Source organism: Phyllobates terribilis, unplaced genomic scaffold (genome assembly GCF_046119375.1).
Source record: "Phyllobates terribilis strain yellow unplaced genomic scaffold, ASM4611937v1 Scaffold_12__6_contigs__length_324123572, whole genome shotgun sequence".
Lineage (NCBI taxonomy): Eukaryota > Metazoa > Chordata > Amphibia > Anura > Dendrobatidae > Phyllobates > Phyllobates terribilis.
In genome coordinates, this window is record NW_027362772.1 from 146627403 (window position 1) to 146652157 (window position 24755).

General features: G+C 47.5%; 1 protein-coding gene across 3 annotated transcripts in view; it reads left to right on the plus strand.

The window, feature by feature from the left end:
• LOC141172296 (galactoside alpha-(1,2)-fucosyltransferase 2-like) overlaps positions 1-24755 on the plus strand; it is a 243557-nt gene that overhangs the window by 70010 nt on the left and 148792 nt on the right. The gene's annotated exons all lie outside the window — the stretch shown is intronic.

Below are 24755 nucleotides of genomic sequence, written 5' to 3' on the forward strand. Positions count from 1 at the left end.
CATGTATTGTCCATGTAGCAGAGCAAGATAGGTTCAGAATATTAAAATGATATACAGAGAAAACACAGGTACATAAACACTATTTCAATGTATACTTCAGCAAATGGACATATAGTCTAAAAATAACAAACACATTTCCTTTTTGTCAATTATGCATGCAAATACTTCAGGTGCCATACAAATCCTGACAATACTATATGTATGTACAAGGTTGTAATACTAAAGTTCACTCAGCCTAATGATATGACAATAACCCTGGACTTTTCCAGTTTGTTAAAAAAAAGCAATGTACTCTGGACAGAATTGCTGAAAAAATTATTGTTGCAGAAAATTCCCTTGGCTGGATATAATTACAATTTTCCATTTTCAAGCTATTTTGCTTCAAGGGTAATTTTTAACTGCCGTCATGGTTAACCGTTATTTTTACAAAGGGTTCCACCCTTAATAGATAAGGCTAGGCTTACTGGACTTTTTACTAGAGTTGGGCTTGAACTCTATAGCCCTATTGGAAGCAGCTATCCTACAAGTCAAAATGGACCCTTTAACGAGTCGTGCAATATGACTTAGGATAATAGCCAAATCAGAATCTCAATTTGCAGACACAGTGTTTCGGAAAACTTTGGAAGACAGGTATTAGTAAGCACATTAACACACTCCTTACACTGGCATGTCACTCTTTATAAGGATAGATATTACACTGTAGACCCCTGGGAAAAAAATAGAAAATACATTTTCCATTAAACCAACTGGGTCTATACCACAGAATTTCTCTATAGAAACCCAACATGCTGGTTTGACTTGGTCTTTCATGAATCCATGCTGGTTGTCAGTTAATATATATTTCTCTGCTATAGACTTTTGCAGATCATCCCTTGTAATTCCTTAAAAAAATTGTACATCCTAATGTCAAATGTACTGGACAGCCACCTTCTAACACTCTTTAAATATCAGTGCCGCATCAGGCATCCTTCAATATTGGGACAATGACCCTGGTACAAAACAGTCAAGTTAGATGAGATACAGAGGTCTGTCAATTACTGAGCTCAACTCCCTCAATACCAGTGGATGAATGTCATCCCGACCTGGGGCTTATCAATATTTCATTTGCTCAGATGCATCCATACTTCTTCTAGTATTAAGTTAGGGATATTCGGTGGTGAACCTTCATTGTTGTTCTTAGTATCTCAGTTTTTCTTCTCCTCTACAGTTATATTCCTATGATCATCTGTTAGATGGCCAATATTTTTCTCTTTTCTTCATTTCTCATCTGGTTGTGTTTGCCACTCTTAGAAGTTTTTTTTATTTCTTTTAATGTCCATTCTACATTAGACCCTAACCTTGATGCATTATAAATGATCAGTAACACCGTTTACACTTGGTCTCTCTAAATAAAATGCTGTATGAATTATTTGAGAGATTTCATTTTTTTGACATGTATAACCCAGCGGCACCATTCCAGTAACTCGTAATAGGGTCTCTCTGCTTCATACTTATTATGGGATCATACTCTGTGGGAACCATATTGAAGCCTTAATGGGAAAGAACTGGAATTTATTAAAATGAAAATAAAATAAACAAAAGGTCGTTTCAATCTTCATGTTCCCTCCACGCGCTCAACAGTCCTGAAGCCATTGAAGTTACTGCCAACTGCTAGAATATTTAACATAGATGGAGGAGGGTAGAGGCTTTCTACCGGTTTTACAGGTTCTATGGACAGCTCAGACATTAATGTTGTTGTTTGTTACTAGATATTACTGCTTATCTTTTGAATACACCTTTTGTATTACATCAGTGGTGGTTTATAGGGAACCTGTCAGTTTACCCAGGCCACCCAAACCACCACCATGGGCTTACTAACCCCTTTATATATTTTCTAACAAGTCCCTTTTTGTGGTTTATTCATTTTTGAATATTTACAAGACATTTCTCCATCTATTCCTCCAATGGTGATTATAAGGAACGACTTTTATTCAAATGCCATTAAAACATTTTCCATAGTCCACACAACAGAACAGTATAGACGCTTTTCGACACTTGTAGTGCCTTCTTCAAGGTCCAAACCATTGATGGACTATGCATTTCGACAACTGTAGTGCCTTCTTCAAGGTTCAAAGATGGTTTGGACCTTGAAGAAGGCACTACACGTGTGAAATAGCGTAGTCCATGGGGTTCTCTACGTCTATACTATTCTGTTGTGTGGACTATGGAAAATGTTTTAATGGAATTTGAATAAAAGTCGTTTCTTATAATCACCATTGGAGGAATAGCTGGAGAAATGTCTTGTAAATCTTCACATTGGATTGGGTTTGCTCCAACCTCAACTTCGTACTCATACGCTCCATGGTCAGGATTACATCCAGGAGTCGACATATGGTGGTGAGCTGACTTGCATTTTTATGCACTTTTCTATATTAATTTTTGAATATAATATTACTAAAATAAATGTTCTAACATTGGTGGGTGACGAGTCGGGGGGGCGTTGTTTTTCCTAGACTAATCATCCCATTAATCATATTATGCCCTTGTTGGCATGAGTGATATGATTTGCGAGAGTGGTGTTGACGCGCCCCCTGGGCCGTGGGGCACCCGGAACCAGGCTTCAGGGCGATGATGGGGGTAGTAGTGGCAACCCGATCCCGTGGCTCAGGGTGATCAGACTAAATGCTGTGACAGTCTATTTTTAGTGCTATGAAATGTCCGACTACGCCATCCGTGGATTGCGGTCAGGGATGACGGCCGCTGCAAGGCAGACCGCTGAGGCTGGTGTTGGTGTGCAGCAGAGGGATAGGACAACTCCCCACGGGAAGAGTATAGCCTCAGGGCAGTGTAAGAGGATGCTGGGGGTGATGGTGCAGGCGCAGCATAAATAACACAGAGTCCAATGATGCAGTCCAGGGTTTTTACTCACAGTTGTTATCCAAGTCACTTCTGTCAGCAATGACTGCCCAAGCCGTGCTGCGTCCACCAGGTGAGGGGCTCTGTCAACCCCCAGGCAATTCAGGAGTATGGCACAGGACCCCCTTCTGTCCTTTCTCTGGCCTTTCGTGCTCCACCAGTGACCAAACTTCTGTCCAGCTGCCGCGGATCTTTGCGCGCAAACGTTGGCCCCCGTTTCCCGCTATCCTATATGGTGCCTTCCTAGCAGGTTTGGCGGGGGGTCGCACCAATAGATGATCACGACCTCCGGTTTTTGGCTGAGGGATAATTTACCTCCACCAACTTGGGAATCCGGTACCCTTCCACGACCTGACCCTTCACCTGATATCACGCGGGTTTGCAATGGTTACTGTCCGTTCTGCTCTCTCTTAGGGTCCCTTCAGCCTCCTTGTTTCTGGAGCCTTTCTACTCCTCTGTCTCTCCTCTTTCCTTCCTTCTCCTTCTTCTCTTCTCCTCTCTGGCTCCGGCCTTCTCTCTAGGCCTGCCTTCTGAGCAGAGCTCCTACAGAGCCCCTGCTCCCTGTCACTTCTCCACTGTACTCAACTCCCTCCTAAGATGGCCCCCACCTTTTATCTGCTTCTCTGTGTCTGAGCCCAGGTGACCTGCACCCAATGAGCTCCTTCCTATGCTCCAGAAACCGTCCCCTTCTGCTCCTACATCACTGGGTTCTCTCCCCCCTCCCCACTCCAGCCAGGGACATGGTCAGTTGTGCCTGCAATTATATGGAAGCACCGTCGAGCTGTCCCCCGGAAATGGGGTGAGTGTGTGTATGCAGCTACTGAGCCCTGGTCCATACTCCATCCTTACCTGGGAGTGAAATATCACACATCTGGTTGAGGTGCAATACCCCTGTAGCAACCGAACCCTCGGGGCGCTACATTTTCCCCTGGTAAACCACAGCATGTCCTCGGGCTGGAAAAGAGTAAAAACATTTGATTTACAAGCCATGCAAAGCTTTTTCAAAACCTTTCACATTATAAAACGGCCGGCATTATTCAACTTCCCTCCATGGGAAACACTCCCCCCTTACTAGACATTATACTGCATTTTTAATATTACCTGAACTCTTTTGTCATACAGTACAGACCAAAAGTTTGGACATACCTTCTCATTTAAAGATTTTTCTGTATTTTCATGACTATGAAAATTGTACATTCACACTGAAGGCATCAAAACTATGAATTAACACATGTGGAATAATATACTTAACAAAAAAGTGTGAAACAACTGAAAATATGTCTTATATTCTAGGCTCTTCAAAGTAGCCACCTTTTGCTTTGATGACTGCTTTGCACACTCTTGGCATTCTCTTGATGAGCTTCAAGAGGTAGTCACCGGAAATGGTTTTCACTTCACAGGTGTGCCCTGTCAGGTTTAATAAGTGGGATTTATTGCCTTATAATGGGGTTGGGACCATCAGTTGTGTTCTGCAGAAGTCTGGTGGATACACAGCTGATAGTCCTACTGAATAGACTGTTAGAATTTGTATTATGGCAAGAAAAAAGCAGCTAAGAAATGAAAAATGAGTGGCCATCATTACTTTAAGAAATGAAGGTCAGTCAGTTCGAAAAAATTGGGAAAACTTTGAAAGTGTCCCCAAGTGCAGTTGCAAAAACCATCAAGCGTTACAAAGAAACTGGCTCACATGAGGACCACCCCAGGAAAGGAAGACCAAGAGTCACCTCTGCTTCTGAGGATAAGTTTATCCGAGTCACCAGCCTCAGAAATCGCAGGTTAACAGCAGCTCAGATTAGAGACCAGGTCAATGCCACACAGAGTTCTAGCAGCAGACACATCTCTTCAACAAATGTTAAGAGGAGACTTTATGCAGCAGGCCTTCATGGTAAAATAGCTGCTAGGAAACCACTGCTAAGGACAGGCAACAAGCAGAAGAGACTTGTTTGGGCTAAAAGAACACAAGGAATGGACATTAGACCAGTGGAAATCTGTGCTTTGGTCTGATGAGTCCAAATTTGAGATCTTTGGTTCCAACCACCGTGTCTTTGGGCGACGCAGAAAAGGTGAACGGATGGACTCTACATGCCTGGTTCCCACCGTGAAGCATGGAGGAGGAGGTGTGATGGTGTGGGGGTGCTTTGCTGGTGACACTGTTGGGGATTTATTCAAAATTGAAGGCATACTGAACCAGCATGGCTACCATAGCATCTTGCAGCGGCATGCTATTCCATCCGGTTTGCTTTTAGTTGGACCATCATTTATTTTTCAACAGGACAATGACCCCAAACACACCTCCAGGCTGTGTAAGGGCTATTTGACCAAGACGGAGAGTGATGGGGTGCTACGCCAGATGATCTGGCCTCCACAGTCACCAGACCTGAACCCAATCGAGATGGTTTGGGGTGAGCTGGACCGCAGAGTAAAGGCAAAAGGGCCAACAAGTGCTAAGCATCTCTGGGAACTCCTTCAAGATTGTTGGAAGACCATTTCCAGTGACTACCTCTTGAAGCTCATAAAGAGAATGCCAAGAGTGTGCAAAGCAGTCATCAAAGCATAAGGTGGCTACTTTGAAGAACCTAGAATATAAGACATATTTTCAGTTGTTTCACACTTTTTTGTTAAGTATATAATTTCACATGTGTTAATTCATAGTTTTGATGCCTTCAGTGTGAATGTACAAAGTTTCATAATCATGAAAATACAGAAAAATCTTTAAATGAGAATGTGTGTCCAAACTTTTGGTCTGTACTGTATATCATATAAAACATTTTCAATACTATGTGGCTCCTTTAGCAGCATATAAAACTTTTCATATAAAACATTTTTTTTTTTTAAGTAAACTCTCTGCTTCACTGGCCACTGTGCAACTTGCGACCAGGTGTCCATTTTTTTTTTTTTTCAATAAGGTGCAAAACTTCAGCAAACTTTCAAACATGAGGGACGCTTTGTCCGGAGGTAGATGTTGCTGTACTTTTATAAAACCAATAGGGGGCGCTTTAAGAAGCGCAACTATTTACAGGGATTGGCCGCTCCCAGTCCTCGGCCGGATGGGAAAGGGGAATGGCTGCTCTCAGTCCTCAGCCAGGTGGGGAAGAGGGATGGCTGCTCTCAGTCCTCAGCCAGGTGACTTGGGGGTTAATCTTGAACGGGCTACAGTCCCAATGGGGCAACAAAAACAGTTCCTTGTACACACTTGCTCATTAGTAACGGTATCCTCCTGATGCTCCTCCTTCCTCCTCGTACTGATCTTCAGACCCATCCAGGCCCTCTTGGTAACAATACTCCTGGTACTGTTCCTCCTCCACCCTCTGGACGTTGAGGGCATACCACCCTTTTAGGCCTCGATGTCGGGTGTATATTACCCGATCTCCCGAGAACAACTCCCGCTTCGGGTGACCTGCTGGCAGCTGACCCTCCACATCCCTCCTGTCAACATGGATGTCTGTGGCAGTGGCAGAGTCCCAAATGAACCCCCACCCTTTCGCCTGGTGGAACTTCACCACGGTCTAAGCTGTTTTAGGACTGCATGCTGCCTGGGGGTTTCGGCGGGTGCTCGCGGCTTGAGGCCCAGGTGTTTGCGGCTGGAGCATGGAAGCAGCAGCGGCTCCCGGGACTTCTGGCTCCGCGGCGGGATCTAGGGTAAGGCTACGGCGTCAGGACCCGGGGCAGGGGCGTCCGCCTTACTTGCCTCTTCTGCAGCGTCGTCCTCGGCCTCCGGTCTCCGCTCTCCGTCCTCGGGGGTGGCGCGCTGCCGGGTGCTGGCAGTGTCTCTTGCTGCTGGGCCGCGACCCGCCGAGCCACTTCCTCTCTCCACCCGGCGACGACGTCCCTCTGCGCTCGGACCATCCTCCGGTCCAGCTCCTCCAGTGCAGTCCGCAGGAACTCAGGGTCTTCTGCGGGGAGCTGAGCCATCAGCTCCGTGAGGCTGTACGTGGACGCCTTGGCCTGCAGCAGGCCGCTTGTCAGGGTGCTGGAGTTGACGCTCCTCTCCATCTCCGGGTGTGGTCTGGCGAGTCTGATGCAAACCACACCCTGCCCCTCGGTTTTCTTCTCTTTCCGCCCCTGTTGGGGGTGGTCCTGGGGCAATCTGCTGACAATCACTCTCAGGGGCAGCCCCCCCACCTTGATGGACATCTCTACAGCCGCAGTCATGGCTGTTGGGGGTGGGCTCCTTCTTTGGCGCCATTCTGGGACCTGGCCCACGATGGGAGGTGGCTTCCTGTTGTCTTTTGGCGCGCACATTATGGCGTCCGTTCTTCTGGGGCGGGCGCCATTTTTAATACAGTGAAACAGTCTCTTTTCAGGCACGCAATACCCGTTTGTGGCGGGTTGGTCACAATCCTGCCGACTACACCAAGGCTGACGCGCCCCCTGGGCCGTGGGGCACCCGGAACCGGGCATCAGGGCGATGATGGGGGTAGTAGTGGCAACCCGATCTTGTGGCTCAGGGTGGTCAGACCAAATGCTGTGACAGTCTATTTTTAGTGCTATGAAATGTCCGACTACGCCATCGGTGGATTGCGGTCAGGGATTACCGCTGCTGCAAGGCAGACCGCTGAGGCTGATGTTGGTGTGCAGCAGAGGGATAGGACAACTCCCCATGGGAAGAGTATAGCCTCAGGGCAGTGTATGAGGATGCTGGGGGTGATGGTGCAGGTGCAGCATAAATAACACAGAGTCCAATGATGCAGTCCAGGGTTTTTACTCACAGTTGTTATCCAAGTCACTTCTGTCAGCAATGACTGCCCAAGCCGTGCTGCGTCCACCAGGTGAGGGGCTCTGTCAACCCCCAGGCAATTCAGGAGTATGGCACAGGACCCCCTTCTGTCCTTTGTTTGGCCTCTCGTGCCCCACCAGTGACCAAACTTCTGTCCAGCTGCCGCGGATCTTTTGGGCAAACGTTGCCCCCGTTTCCCACTATCCTATATGGTGCCTTCCTAGCAGGTTTGGCGGGGGGTCGCACCAATAGATGATCACGACCTCCGGTTTTTGGCTGAGGGATAATTTGCCTCCACCAACTTGGGAATCCGGTACCCTTCCACGACCTGACCCTTCACCCGATATCACGCGGGTTTGCAACGGTTACTGTCCGTTCTGCTCTCTCTTAGGGTCCCTTCTGCCTCCTTGTTTCTGGAGCCTTTCTACTCCTCTGTCTCTCCTCTTTCCTTCCTTCTCCTTCTTCTCTTCTCCTCTCTGGCTCCGGCCTTCTCTCTAGGCCTGCCTTCTGAGCAGAGCTCCTACAGAGCCCCTGCTCCCTGTCACTTCTCCACTGTACTCAACTCCCTCCTAAGATGGCCCCCACCTTTTATCTGCTTCTCTGTGTCTGAGCCCTCGTGACCTGCACCCAATGAGCTCCTTCCTATGCTCCAGAAACCGTCCCCTTCTGCTCCTACATCACTGGGTTCTCTCCCCCCTCCCCACTCCAGCCAGGGACATGGTCAGTTGTGCCTGAAATTATATGGGAGCACTGTCGAGCTGTCCCCCGGAAATGGGGTGAGTGTGTGTATGCAGCTACTGAGCCCTGGTCCATACTCCATCCTTACCTGGGAGTGAAATATCACACCTCTGGTTGAGGTGCAATACCACTGTAGCACCCGAACCCTCAGGGCGCTACAGTGTCACTGCCATCTCTTTGCACATCTTTGCCTTCCTGGTAATGGGTAGTGAAGCTAGTTGTACATTCCCCAGCTTCATTTGCGCACTATGTATGTTCTAGGAAGCCACAATAATGCAGCATGCAACCAGCTGTTACCGATGACTCTTTGCAAATCTCGTGACTGGCTATGTCGCTGCTGCCACCCTGGGCATGCACAGTGCGCCGATGAACCTACACCTGGCTATACTGCGCATTGCCAGGTAAGCAGTGATTCTCAAAGAGCCAGTGGTGACACCGCTCTTGCAAACCATGTCATTTGTGATAACATGATTAGCGGGGTAATTAGGAAGGCCATATCCTCATGACTACTCATCCACTGATTAGCATAGCACAAGCCAAGTTATAAAATTGATTTTCGGAATAGTCAAAAATTAACACGCCACAAAAGGGGTTTGTTAGAAAGTACATAAATAAGTACATGGTGGTGGTTTGGGAGGTCGGCCTGGGGAAGGTGACAGGTTTCCTTTAAAGGGAACTTGTCACCTGAAAAAACACTATTAACCTGCAGATTTGGGTCTAGGGTTAATATGCTGGTTAATAGCTTCCTGGACCTGCTCGGTGCCCACACTTAGAGCCCCACAGCCCTCGGCACTAACTGATAGCCAGCCCTAATGTTGAGCGAGCTGTCAGTCAGGGCAGGGGGCGCGGTTACAGCCGCTGCTCTCTGTACACAGAGCGGTGACTGATCCGAAGCCATCTCTATCCCCATGACTGAAACCTGAATGCTACTGGAAGGAATGAAGTTACTTTCCTCCTGGCAGTGGGGCTCTAAATGTGGGCACTGAGCAGGGTCAGAACGCTATTAACCTGCAGATTAAGTCCATATCTGCAGGTTAATAGCATTTTTTTTTTACGTGGAAGGTTCCCTTTAACTTTCAGCACCCCTGCCAATCAACTGATTATTTTTTTACCAGTCAGAGCAGCATACATTTTCTAGTGGTTGTGTCTGGTATTGCCGCTCAACTTTATTCGCTTGAATGGGAAATAATGGGTGCAATCATTACAGAATCTATTGAGCCGAGATTGGTAAGCGTCCTTGCGCCTTGGATCAGGGACCCCCACTGGTATGATATTGATGGCCTATCCAACTCTTTACCACTTTCATGGAACTAAAGATTAAAGTCCAGAGAATTTCATTCAGGCATGGAAATAAAATGCATACAATGTGTACTGTAACTACTACATTGTTCCTTGGCACATTATCCTGAATCATAAGCATGTGCAGGATACGTGTTTTTTGTAGAAGTGGATGGTCAATTTATGTCTTAAAATATAATGTGTATGACATAGTTTGCTCATTGTAAGTCTTTCATCTCTATAGCAAATGATGTTTTAGGCTTCAGTAAAGTCCTGCAACTTTAAAGAATTTTGCAAGATCCATTCTCTACACTTACATCTATTATTGTGAACAAATAAAGACTAGTGTTGAGCGAACATGCTCGACACTGCTCGGTACTCGCCAAAGCATCACGCTACTCGGGATGTTCGGCGAGCACCGAGCATTTCCGGGTTACTCGGGCGGGAGCTCGGGTCTCCGCCCTGCATATTTGGCGCTCTTTACAGAGCCAATGAACTTGCAGGGATTGCCAGCCAGTCAATGTAATGCCGCAGCCATGTTGTTTGTGGGCATTACAGTGATTGGCTGGCTGCACAGCGTCACCTCGAGTATTTAAAACCGGGCGCCGCCATCTTGGACACAGTCGCTCCGGATCAGACAGTGTAGTGACAGCGCTGCTGATTTAGGGAGAGATATATAATGCAAAATAGTTAGTGTAGGGCCTGTAAAGCCTGCCACATCAAACAGACAGTCCTTCTCAGGACTAATATCCATTCCAGATATCAGGCAGGCAGGCAGGCTGTATAGGAGACGCAGTGGTTATACCAGCAAACGCTGCATTACAGTCCTGTGTGCTCCTGTTGCTGAAATTGCTGGATTTATCTCCAGGTCTCGGGGGTCAGGAAAAATCCTTTTTTTTTTATCTAAATCCTCTTTTTTTTCCCTCCTTCACACTGTACAAATACCTTTTGGTGTCCCGTCCCCCCCCACAAAAAAAAAAAAAGTGTGTCTCTAATTTTGCAGACACAAATATATCTGTTGAAAACAGTCTGGTGTAGGCCCGAGAAACAGAAGTGTGGTTTTGCAGTTCCACGGTTGAAACCCCTGTATTATCCACTTTTGGGCCATTTGTATCTAAAAAAAAAGCAGTTTGAGTGTGTCGCTCACTGTTCAGCCGCAAATATATATATTTAAAAACGTCTGGTATACACCAGTAAATTATAACTGTGGTTTTGCTGCTCCACGGTAAAAAATCTCTATTATCCTGCTTTTGGCATTTTTTGCCGTAAAGAAAAATGGTAGTGTCTCCTGATTGTTCAGACACAAATATACCTGTTGAAAATAGTCTGGTGTAGGCTCGAGAAATAGAAGTGTGGTTTTGCAGTTCCACGGGTCAAATCTCTGTATTATCCTGCTTTTGGCATTTTTTGCCGTAAAGAAAAACAGTAGTGTCTCCTGATTGTTCAGACACAAATATATCTGTTGAAAATAGTCTGGTGTAGGCCCGAGAAATAGAAGTGTGGTTTTGCAGTTCCACGGGTCAAACCTCTGTATTATCCACTTTTGGGCCATTTTTACCTAAAAAAACAGTTTGAGTGTGTCGCTCACTGTTCAGCCGCAAATATATCTATTTAAAATTGTCTGGTATACCCCAGTAAACAATAACTGTGGTTTTGCCATTCCACGGTAAAAAATCCGCTTTTGGTATTTTTTCCGTAAAGAAAAACAATAATAGTTTCTCCCTGATTGTTCAGATTGTTTAAAAGAGTCGAGTGTAGGCCAGAGAAATAGAACTGTGGTTTTCCTCTTCCATGGTTCTAATCTACTTTTTATTACCCTTTTTCCATTGATAGTGCGAGTTTAAGCTATTTTACTTCCTTTACAATGGGCAAAGTGCGTGGCAAGGGACGTGGAACTGGACGTTCTGGTGATGGTGTGTGCAGAGGACGGGGCCGTGGCCAAGGTGAAAATGTGCCACAACCAACAGCCACATCTTCTCGCTCCCACTTCTTGACTGAATTATTAGGGAAGCACACAACAACACCAGTATTGCGAACTGATCAGTGTGAACAGGTAATTAATTGGATAGCAGATAATACTTCCAGTTACCTGGGCACCACCACCTCCGGTCTGTCTTCCACACGGTCAACTCTTAGTAGCCGTGAGTCTCGACCGCATACTCCTCCTCACCCTGATGCTCCTTCCTCCCACCTTGCCGAGTGTCGTCAGACAGCAACTGATCCTACACTTGGACACTCTGAAGAGCTGTTCACTGGTCCATTTCCAGATTTGTGCCCCTCGCCTGCTCCGCTTGAAGTGGTGGAAGAGGAGATCTCATGTAGTGATGCCCAAATATTTGAACAGCCATGGCCACAGGAAGTCAACGCTGGCAATTTGTCACAAGAGGTGGATGATGACGAGACACAATTGCCAGGAAGTGAGGAGGAGGATCGTGGTGCGCAAGTGGAAGAGGAGGAGGTGGTGGATGATCTAGTAACTGACCCAACGTGGCAGGAGGACACGCAGAGCGAGGCCAGCAGCACACAGGGTGAGGGAGGCAGAGTACCCCAACAGGCAGGAAGAAGCAGTGTGGTGTCCGCACATAGAAGGCGGGCAACAGTTCCCCGTAACACCAACACGAGGGACGTTGCCAGTACAACCTGTAAGTCTTCCAGAGTCTGGAATTTTTTTAAAGACTCTGCTGATAACCTCAAAAAGGCCATTTGTACCACCTGCCATGCCAGCATCAGCAGGGGTGACAAAACTACCAGCCTGACCACCACTAGCATGATCAGGCACATGGCAGCAAAGCACCGACTTTGTGGGGTGAACCCCAGGGTCCACGACCAGTGTCAGCGGGTGTCACCACTGCTTCTTCCGCTGTTATGCGTGCAATAGAACCCCCTGTTGTGTGTGCAAGGCAATCCCCTGTCCATACTGCTTGCAAAGATGCCCCCTCCTCTCAGTCTTCACCTGTTATGGCAGTCAAGAAACAGCATCAACGTCCACGTCAACGTCCCACCACAGCGTTCAATTGTCCATATCCCAGAGCTTTGAACGAAAGCGGAAATTCGCAGCTAACGCCCCACAGGCCACAATCCTAAATTCGCACATTTCACGACTGCTTGCATTGGAAATGCTGCCTTTTAGGCTGGAGGAGACGGAATCCTTCCGCAACCTTATGGCGGTGGCCGTCCCTCGGTACTCGGTCCCCAGCCGACACTATTTTGCCCGGTGTGCCATTCCCGCACTACACAAGCACGTGTCCCAAAACATCTGCCGTGCCCTCAACAATGCAGTTACTGGGAGAGTCCACCTGACAATGGACACGTGGACAAGTGCTTGTGGCCAGGGATGGTACATCTCCCTGACGGCACACTGGGTAAACTTAGTGGAAGCTGGGACCCAGTCGGACCTTGGGACGGAACACATCCTCCCCACACCGAGGACTGCGGGCCCTATGTCAGTCAGAGTTGCCCCTACAGTGTACAGCTCCTGCGCATCATCCTCCTCCTCCTCCTCATGTTCAGCCTCCATCTCAGATATCACCACATCAGTTACAAGCTGGAAGCACTGCAGTACTGCCTCTGCCAAGCGGCAACAGGCTGTGCTAAAACTCATAAGCTTAGGTGAGAAACCTCACACTGCTAGTGAGTTGTGGACAGCTGTGAAAGAGCAGGCAGATCTGTGGCTGACACCGCTGAATCTACATCCAGACATGGTCGTGTGTGACAATGGCCGCAACCTGGTGGCGGCTCTGAGGCGAGATCACACACGTACCATGCCTGGCTCATGTGCTTAACCTCATGGTTCAGCGGTTTCTTAAATCGTACCCCGAGTTGCCAGCTCTGCTCGTCAAAGTATGCCGCCTGTCAGCTAATTTTCGCAAGTCGGCTACAGCTTCCGCTACCCTTGTTGTGTTGCAGCAGCGTTTGCAGCTTCCGTCACACCGACTGGTGTGTGATGTCCCCACACGTTGGAACTCTACCCTCCACATGTTGCAAAGGATTTGTGAGCAGAAGAGAGCAGTTGTGGAGTACCAGCTGCAACAAGACCGTCGATATTCAGGTCAGACTCCACACATAAGACCTCAGGAGTGGACCTGGATGTCTGACATATGTACCATCTTGACAAACTTTGAGGAGTCCACCAAGATGGTGAGTGGCGATGACGCTATCATTAGCGTCAGCATTCCACTTGTCTGTCTTTTGCAACGCTCTCTGCAGAGAATTAAAGAGTAGTGTTGAGCCACCCCCGTAGTGTTCGAGTTCGGTTCGGTTTGTCGAACACCCATGTGTTCGCCGAACTGTTCGTCGAACTGTTCGTCGAACACATTCGAACACCGTTAAAACCAATGGCAGGCAAACAAAAACACATAGAAACACATAGAAAACACCTTCAAAGGTGTCCAAAAGCTGACAAACTGCTCAGAAGACACAACTAACACATGGAAAAGTGACAAGTACATATAGTCATGCGAAAAGAAAAGAGGTGGAGGAGTAAAAGGAGGGGGAGACACAGATATAGGCATGTCATGCCCTTCTAAAATCCAAAAAGTGAGAAGCCGACACGTTCAGTCCGCTCCTGCCCGTGCCACCTCCGTGTCGCCGAGTTTGTGCCAGAGCCGCGGTGAACCCTGACGGCCAGCCCCCCTCTCCCAATACTGGTGCCTGTCCGCTGGTGGGTCGAGCGAGCCCCCCTGTGGTGGAGGCAGCTCTAAGCTTTTTAATTTAAATTGTCTCTCTAATTTGAATGAATACACTTTAAATCCATTTACAAGGATCTATTGGAGGGCAAGTCTCATGCCAGCAGCCGCGTAATTCCAGCTCCAGTAGCGTCCACTAAAGCTGCTGCAGTTAAAAAGCTTTTATAAGGATCGAGCTCGGCTGTCCACCGCAAGGCATCCTACTGCCAGTCCCAGCCCCTATGCCTTGGGGTGCCTCCTGATGCTCTTCACTGAGTATCCCGTGGTCCCGAAGCATTTCCTTTGAAAAAATTAAGTGTCCAAACTTAACAGCCGGGATAATCCGCTGACTAGCAGACACTGCTACTAGGCACAAAGTATTTCCTGGGCTAGATGCAGTTAAAAATTTGTAATTAGATACTCTCGTTGGATGCTGAGAAAGCATTCCATAGAGTCTCCTGGCACGCCATATATGATTCTCTTAAAAAGCTTGGGGTAGGGGTCTAGGGGACCCTTTTATAGCCAAAATCACGGCCCTGTATCGCAATACGTCACCTAGGCTGAAGATAAATGGAACTGTAGCACCCTGAGGGCTCGGTTGCTACAGAGGTATTGCACCTCACCCAGAGGTGTGATATCTCACTCTCAGATAAGGATGGAGTGTGGATCAGGACCCGACACCTGCATGCATTACACCACATTGCCGTGGGGCAGGGCGACCAATATGCCCCTGAGATGGGCACGACAGTCCCTGTCCCTGGCTGGAGTGGGGGGAGGGAACACTGAGGAAGGGGAACCCTGTAGTGCAGGAGCAGGGAGGAAGCAGTTCCTGGGTGCATTGAGAAGGGAGTATAATAGGTGGGCACCATCTTAGTTCAGTGCAGAGAAGTCTGAGCAGAAGTGGCAGGGAGCAGGGGCTCTGCATGAGCTCTGCTCCGGAGGCGGGCCTAGTAACAGAGGCCCAGGCCTGGAAGAGGGAGAAGGAAGGAAGAGGAGAGGAGAAGGCTCCAGGAATGAGGAACGAAGGGATCCCAGGGGTGCAGACGGGCGAGTCGCCACCGCACGCCCGAATCCACCTGCGTGGTGGGGTCAGGCCAAAGGGAGAGACCGGTCCCCGAAACTAGTGGAGGCAGGAAACGACCCTCAGCAAGAAACCGGAGGCTGTGACATTTTATGTGGCGCAGCCCCTCGCTACACCCGCTAGGAAGGCACCACATAGGGTCAGGGAAACTGGCGCCAAGTTTACCAAGAGGAGGGTCGAGGCAGCTGGACAGAAGGGTTGGTAAGAAAGGCCAGACAAAGGACACACAAAGGGGGTCCTGTGAAGCGCTCCAAAGTTATCTGGGAGTTGTCTGAGCCCCTCACCTGGTGAGCACAGTACAACGTGGGCAGCCGTTACCTGCAGACGTGGTCTGGATAATAAGAACTGTGAGTAAAGGCCCTGGACTGCATCACTGACTCCGTGTCGTTACTGCTGCTGCTCTGCACCATCACCCCCATCCTCCGCATACACTGCCCTGAGGCTATACTCCTCCCGTGGGGAGATATGCTACGCTCTGCTGCACCCACAACACCAGCCTCAGCGGTCTGCCCTGCAGCGGCGGTTCACTCTGACCGCAATCCACGGGTGGCGTAGTCGGACATTTAAACATCAAAACCACATAAATAGTTCCGCCACTGGTTTGACCGCCCTGAGCCATGGAACCGGGTCGCCGCCACGGAGACTACAACCACCAGCATCCACCAAAAAGGGTCCGGCTCCGGGTGTCCCAAGGCCCAGGGGGTGCATCAGAACATTTTCATCACCTTTCACAATCACCAATGGGACAAGGCAGGGATGTCCTCTGTCCCCTCTCTTATACATCCTAGTGACGGAGCACCTGCTCTCATCAATTCGCCATAACCCCAATATTAGGTGGATTGAGGTGGGAGGCACCGAGTACAAGTGCTCTCTATTTGCTGATGATGTCCTAGTATATATCACTCAATCACATATATCCATCCATGCTGTTATGGCTGAAATAGATCACTTTGTTACATGGTCAAATTTTAAAATCAATGCAGCGAAGTCTGAGGCCCTCGATGTCTCCCTCCCCAAATCCATACAGGATTCCATCCAGTCCAACTTTCCCTTTGCCTGGCCCTCACAGGGTATGAAATACTTAGGAATTCCTATTCATAGAGACCTCTCCCATCTATGTTATCTTAATTTTGGGCCCTTTATTGAACAACTCCATACAGACCACGGTTGGCAAGTTAGAACTGTAAGATTCACTACGTGAACCACTGGTGTTTTGTGGAAAAGCACATGTACACTGTGTTCCAAATTATTATGCAAAAAGTGTTTAGAAGTGATAAGGGAAGAATTTGTTTGTTTGTCAGTTAAACTCATTGATGGTGATGTGTGTCAGGGCTCTTTATATCACTGTAAGCAATTGCAGACACCTGTGCTAATTAGTTTGGCAGGTGTGTCCAATGAAAGGCAAGACTACTTAAGAAGGCTGTCTCACATTATTAAGCAGCCTACATTTTCTGCCAAAATGGGAAAGAAAAAGGATGTGTCGGCTGCTGAGAAGCAACAAATTGTGGAGTGTTTAGGTCAAGGCATGACTACAATCAACATAGTGCGATGATCAGGATGAAGTGTCTTGGCAATCAAGAAGTATGTAGCTGATTCACAGTACACACGTGTGCGTGCTGATAAGGGCAAATTGAGGACTCTTTCCTACAGGCAATTACGTCAGGTTAAAAGAGCAGCGGCAAAAAAGCCTTGTCATAGCAGCAGACAAGTTTTTGAAGCTGCTGGTGCCTCCAACATCCCCCGAACAACAAGATGCAGGGTCCTTCAGAGGTTTGCAGCTGTGCATACGCCATCCTGTCGACCTCCTCTATCCACTTCACACAAGCAGAAACGGCTCTAGTGGGCCAAACATTACATGAAGACTGATTTCAAAACTGTTTTGTTCACGGATGAGTGCCGTGCAGCGCTCGATGGCCCAGATGGATGGAGTGGAGGATGGCTGGTTGATGGACACCCCACGCAAACACGGCTACAGCGCCAACAAGGAGGAGGTGGAGTAATGTTTTGGGCTGGAATCATGGGGAGAGAGATTGTCGGCCCCTTTAGGATCCCTAAAGGGGCAAAGATGAACTCCATAATGTATGTGGATTTTCTCAAACAGCACTTCCTGCCATGGTTCAAGAAGAAGAACCGTGTATTCCACAGCAAGATCATTTTTATGCATGATAATGCACCATCTCATGCTGCACATAAAACATCTGCATCTCTGGCTGATATGGGCATAAAAGGGGACAAACTTATGGTGTGACCCCCATGCTCCCCTGACCTCTACCCCATTCAGAACCTCTGGAGCATCATCAAAAGGAGTGTCTATGATGGCGAGAGGCAGTTCACATCTAAGCAACAGCTCTGGGAGGGTATTCTGTCCTCATGCAAAACAATTGAAGCAGAAACCATCCAAAACCTGACAAATTCAATGGACGAGAGAGTTCAGAAGCTCCTTTCGAACAAGGGGTCCTATGTGAAAATGTAACATCACCTAGAATAAAGTTTTGAGTTAAAAACTGTTTGATTTCAGTTTCTAATAACCTGCTAATGCTTATAATTCCAAAAATGACCATTTTTTTGGTCTTTATTAAAATGAAAAGTTTGATCGAAAAGTTTGGGGGATCTAAGAGTGTGGCAACCCAGTAGTCATGATTACTTCGAATTCTGACAATATGAGGGTCATGTTGCAGGTAGTTCAGCAAGAAGGTACTTATGTGTCTTGCGCATCTCGGAGCCCCAAAATTATTTTCCGGGCTAGATGCAGCTAAAAATTATTATTAATTTTAAATCTGGTAGAGCTTAGTATAGATGGCCTAATAGGATCAGTGCTGCACACTGCTACAAAGCCCAAATTATTTTCCAGCCAAGATACAGATAAACATGATTAGTCATTTTAAATCTGGTGGAGCTTATTATAGATGGCCTAATAGAATCAGTGCTGCACACTGCTACAAAGCCCAAATTATTTTCCAGCCAGGATACAGATAAACATGATTAGTAATTTGAAAGCTTAAAACGGTTGGTGAGGTGATTTTAACCAATCATCAAGCTTTTACTCTCCCCAGGATGACACAGGGGTAGAAAAGTCGTTTCGGATCCATGATTTGTTCATCTTTATGAACGTGAGTCTGTCTACATTGTCAGTGGAGAGCCGCGTGCGCTTATCTGTCAGCACACCACCAGCAGCGCTGAACACACGTTCAGACAGAACGCTGGCTGCGGGGCATGACAAGATCTCCAAGGCGTAAGTGGCTAGCTCCGGCCATTTATCCAGATTGGAAGCCCAAAAAGAGCAAGGGTCCAGTGACACAGTCATGGCTTCAATGTTTACTTGGAGATACTCCTGTACCATCGTCTCTAGGCGTTGACTATGTGTCAGACTTCTTGTCTCCTGTGGCCTTGCAAAGGATGGGCTAAAAAAGTGGTGAAATGATTCCGCAAAATTGATGTTACCAGCAGATACTGTGGTTCTGTTACGGTTTGAGTGCTGAACACTCGACGGTCCCACGGTTGGCAAGTTGGAACTGTGAGATTCACTACGTGCACCACTGGTGTTGTGTGGAAAAGCACATGTAAGATTCTGCAACAGTCTCTGCTGATACTCCTGCATGCGTGCATCCCTTTCTATAGCAGGAATAATTTCTGCAAATTTACTTTTGTACCGGGGATCTAACAGTGTGGCAACCCAGTAGTCAGGATTATTTCTAATTCTCACAATTCGAGGGTCATGTTGCACGTAGTGCAGCAAGAAGGCACTCATGTGTGTTGCGCATCCAGGAGCACCAAGTCCCTGTTGTGTTGGTGGCGAGGTAACAATCATGCTTCCTTCCTCTGTCCTCTCCCCCCAACCTCGCACAACAGAAATGTGATCAAGGTCTCCCTCATCTGATGAGTCTTCCATCAGTTCGTCCTCCACTTCTTCCTGGGCTCCTGCACCTTCCTCACTAGTTTGGCTGCTACCATGCGCCCTGGTAAAACCATCTCCCCCACCCTCACATGCCTGCCGCCTTGGTGCTGCCGACCGTCTGGACCTTGCAGATGTTAGCCCTTCCGCATACAACTCCTCCTCCTCTACTTCCTCCACCTCCTCTTGTGCCACCACCTGACTCCGAATTCTGTTTAACATGTGCTCCAGCATGTAAATCACCGGAATAGTCATGCTGATAATGGCATCGTCAGCACTAAACATCTTTGTCGCCATTTCAAAACTGTGCCGAAGGGTGCATAGGTCCTTGATCTGAGACCACTCCTCCAGCGTGATTTGCCCCACCTCTGGATCTCGTTGGCCTAGGCTATACATCAGAACGTATTGCACCAGGGCTTGTTGGTGCTGCCACAGTCGCTGCAACATGTGCAGAGTTGACTTCCACCGGGTAGGCACATCGCATTTTAGCCGGTGAAGTGGCAGGCCCAACGACTTCTGTAGAGATGTAAGTCGCTGAGCTGCGGGATGCGAACAGCGGAAGTGAGCACACAGCGACCGTGCCTTCTGCAGAAGGCCATCTAGTCCGGGATAGTGGGCTAAAAATTGCTGGACAACCAGGTTCAACACGTGAGCCATACAAGGCACGTGTGTGACATTGCCCCGGCTAAGGGCCGCACCCAGGTTTGCAGCATTGTCGCACACGGCCTTCCCTGGTTTCAGGTCCAGTGGAGACAACCATTCATGAAATTGGTTCTCCAGTGCTGACCACAACTCCTCAGCTGTGTGACTCACATTTCCGAGACATTTCAAAGTAAAAACCGCCTGATGACGTTGAGCCCTACTGCCAGCATAGTAAGGAGGTGTGCAGGATCCCTTCTGCGCAGTTAAAAAGCTTGTGGCATGACCAGACAGGCTTTGGGTGCAGGTGGAGGACCGAGAGGAGGTTGAGGAGGCAGAAGCAGTGGAGGAACTTTGACATAAAGTGGATTGACGCACAACTCGTGGGGACGGCAAGACTTGGACAGCAGCCCCTTGTCCTGCTGTCACCATAGTTACCCAGTGCCCAGTCAGCGACATGTAACGCCCCTGTCCATGCCTACTCGTCCAAGTGTCTGTGGTGAAATGCACCCTGTCACACACAGAGTTTCTCAAAGAAGCGGTGATGTTGTGTGCGACATGCTGGTGGAGCGCAGGCACACCTTTCTTTGAGAAGTAGTGCCAACTGGGCATCTGGTACTGGGGCACTGCGACGGACATAAGGTCTCGAAAATCCTCTGTGTCCACCAGGCGGAAAGGCAGCATTTCTGTAGCCAAGAGCTTGCAGATGGTGAAATTCAACCTCTTAGCTTTCTCATGGCTAGGAGGAAATGGTCTTTTACTTGTCCACATCTGAGGGACCGAGGGCTGGCTATTGTGCTTAGACGGGGTTGATAAGGGTGTCCCCGGCAAACTGCCGGTCTGTGAGGAAGATGCAGGCGGACATGTTAGGTTGCCTTGATCCAAAGGTGGTGCTATCGATGTCGGACAGCGCTCAACACCAGCTGGTGTTACCACCTCCAAAGAAAATGATGACCTGCCAATCACGCTGGCTGTTGCGGGTAAAGAGATGGCAGGTCTGCACCCCAAAACAGGTGTGACTGCTGTATCCCCAGTCACAGAGGATGAAGAGGCCGCGGATGCACAAGATATGGCAGACGGTGGTTGGCCCGGCCGGCTAGGCCGCATTGTAGCACAGTGAGCTTGCCACTGCAACTTATGCTTCATGTCCATGTGCCGGTTCATGCATGAAGTACTCAAACTATGTATTTTTTGGCCTCTACTTAGCTTTTGCTGACAAATGTTATAGATAACACGAGTTGGGTCATCTTTTTCGATCTGAAAAAATGCCCAGGCTATGCAAGGCTTAGCACCCATGCGACCTGAAGAGCCACCACGACTTGTGGTGAGAGGCAGAGTTGTGTTTGAGGATGCAGTTGTTGACGTGCTTCCAGTACTACGTCTCTGTCCAGGAAGGCGCAACCTGAACTCGTCGTCACTAGCATCCTCCTCCACCTCCTCTGCTGACCTCATCTCTTGGCTGACTGTGGGTTGACAGTAAGTGGGATCTCCAACCTCATCATCATCACCCTGTGCGTTATCACACCCGTCGTCCTCAGAGCCAACCTGTTCCTGCCCTGACAAAAAACTAAAGTTGTCGCTCCAATCAGGTATTTGAGTCTCATCATCGTCTTCCTCATTGTCTCCACCAACAGGAGTTACAGTTTGGGAATGAGGGTCTACATTATGGTCAGAACCTTCTGCGTCTGGTCCTGGATCCGACTCATAAAGATTCTGGGCATCAGTGCAGATCATTTCCTCGTCTGGATTCACAGAAGCGCTGGAGTCGACCTCTGATTCCCAGGCTATAGTATGAGTAAACAGCTCTGCAGACTCAACCATCTGTTCTACCTCATACTCAGACGGGCAGCTGGAGATTTGGGAGCTGTGAGGAATCAAGTGCGATTGGGGTGACACCTTTGAGGACTGGAGTATTTGTGATGTTGAAGTTGATGTGGAGGAGAGCCCACTTAAAGGAGCACTTGATATCCGTTGAAGCACCTGCTGTTCCTGTGCCTCATCTGGAATTTGTAGCGATTGGCGTGGCCGTAAGAAAGGGATCTTATCACATTGTCCGCTAAAAGAAGTAGACATTTTAGTTTGGCTGGAAGATAGTCTTTCTTCTGCAGATGTTACTGTTGCTTTAACACCTACCCCACGGACACAACCTTTTTTCCCCTTCCCAACACGCCTATTCCCCTTTCCACCAGCAGCAGGCCTTTTCCACTCATTTTGGTGGTTAACTAATTCACAACTCTGGAGTTGTTTGCACAAAAAAACAATGGATGGGAACCGAGCAGAGCTGAGTGGCCAAACTGTGGTATTAGGCCAAAACTATTGGCTGGGTTAGATGCAGAAAAAAATTATATTCAATTTGCAACCTGATGGAGGTCAGTATAGATGGACTAATAGAACAAGTCCCACACACAGCTAGAAGCCCAAATATTTTTTGAGAGGTAGATGCAGAAAAAAATTATATTCAGTTTGCAACCTGATGGAGGTCAGTATAGATGGACTAATAGAACAAGTCCCACACACAGCTAGAAGCCCAAATATTTTTTCAGAGGTAGATGCAGAAAAAAAATATATTCAGTTTGCAACCTGATTGAGGTCAGTATAGATGGACTAATAGAACAAGTCCCACACACTGCTAGAAGCCCAAATATTTTTTCAGAGCTAGATGCAGACAAAAAATTATTTTTAATTTGCAACCTGATGGAGGTCAGTATAGGTGGACTAATAGAACAAGTCCCACACACTGCTAGAAGGCCAAATATTTTTTCAGAGCTAGATGCAGAAAAAAATTATATTCAGTTTGCAACCTGATGGAGGTCAGTATAGATGGACTAATAGAACAAGTCCCACACACAGCTAGAAGTCCAAATATTTTTTCAGAGGTAGATGCAGAAAAAAATTATATTCAGTTTGCAACCTGATGGAGGTCTGTATAGATGGATTAATAGAACAAGTCCCACACACAGCTAGAAGCCCAATATATTTTCAGAGGTAGATGCAGAAAAAAAATATATTCAGTTTGCAACCTGATGGAGGTCAGTATAGATGGACTAATAGAGAAAGTCCCACACACTGCTAGAAGGCCAAATATTTTTTCAGAGCTAGATGCAGATAAAAATTATTTTTAATTTGCAACCTGATGGAGGTCAGTATAGATGGACTAATAGAGAAAGTCCCACACACTGCTAGAAGGCCAAATATTTTTTCAGAGCTAGATGCAGATAAAAATTATTTTTAATTTGCAACCTGATGGAGGTCAGTATAGATGGACTAATAGAGAAAGTCCCACACACTGCTAGAAGGCCAAATATTTTTTCAGAGCTAGATGCAGAAAAAAATTATATTCAGTTTGCAACCTGATGGAGGTCAGTATAGATGGACTAATAGAACAAGTCCCACACACAGCTAGAAGCACAAATATTTTTTCAGAGGTAGATGCAGATAAAAATTATTTTTAATTTGCAACCTGATGGAGGTCAGTATAGATGGACTAATAGAGAAAGTCCCACACACTGCTAGAAGGCCAAATATTTTTTCAGAGCTAGATGCAGAAAAAAATTATATTCAGTTTGCAACCTGATAGAGGTCAGTATAGATGGACTAATAGAGAAAGTCCCACACACTGCTAGAAGGCCAAATATTTTTTCAGAGCTAGATGCAGAAAAAAATTATATTCAATTTGCACCCTCGTGGAGGTTAGTATAGATGGACTAATAGAATGATGCTATGCCCAAAAGATTGGTTGGCCCGGCCGGCTAGGCCGCATTGTAGCACAGTGAGCTTCCCACTGCAACTTATGCTTCATGTCCATGTGCCGGTTCATGCATGAAGTACTCAAACTATGTATTTTTTGGCCTCTACTTAGCTTTTGCTGACAAATGTTACAGATAACACGAGTTGGGTCATCTTTTTCGATCTGAAAAAATGCCCAGGCTATGCAAGGCTTAGCACCCATGCGACCTGAAGAGCCACCACGACTTGTGGTGAGAGGCAGAGTTGTGTTTGAGGATGCAGTTGTTGACGTGCTTCCAGTACTACGTCTCTGTCCAGGAAGGCTCAACCTGACCTCTTCGTCACTAGCATCCTCCTCCACCTCCTCTGCTGACCTCATCTCTTGGCTGACTGTGGGTTGACAGTAAGTGGGATCTCCAACCTCATCATCATCACCCTGTGCGTTATCACACCCGTCGTCCTCAGAGCCAACCTGTTCCTGCCCTGACAAAAAACTAAAGTTGTCGCTCCAATCAGGTATTTGAGTCTCATCATCGTCTTCCTCATTGTCTCCACCAACAGGAGTTACAGTTTGGGAATGAGGGTCTACATTATGGTCAGAACCTTCTGCGTCTGGTCCTGGATCCGACTCATAAAGATTCTGGGCATCAGTGCAGATCATTTCCTCGTCTGGATTCACAGAAGCGCTGGAGTCGACCTCTGATTCCCAGGCTATAGTATGAGTAAACAGCTCTGCAGACTCAACCATCTGTTCTACCTCATACTCAGACGGGCAGCTGGAGATTTGGGAGCTGTGAGGAATCAAGTGCGATTGGGGTGACACCTTTGAGGACTGGAGTATTTGTGATGTTGAAGTTGATGTGGAGGAGAGCCCACTTAAAGGAGCACTTGATATCCGTTGAAGCACCTGCTGTTCCTGTGCCTCATCTGGAATTTGTAGCGATTGGCGTGGCCGTAAGAAAGGGATCTTATCACATTGTCCGCTAAAAGAAGTAGACATTTTAGTTTGGCTGGAAGATAGTCTTTCTTCTGCAGATGTTACTGTTGCTTTAACACCTACCCCACGGACACAACCTTTTTTCCCCTTCCCAACACGCCTATTCCCCTTTCCACCAGCAGCAGGCC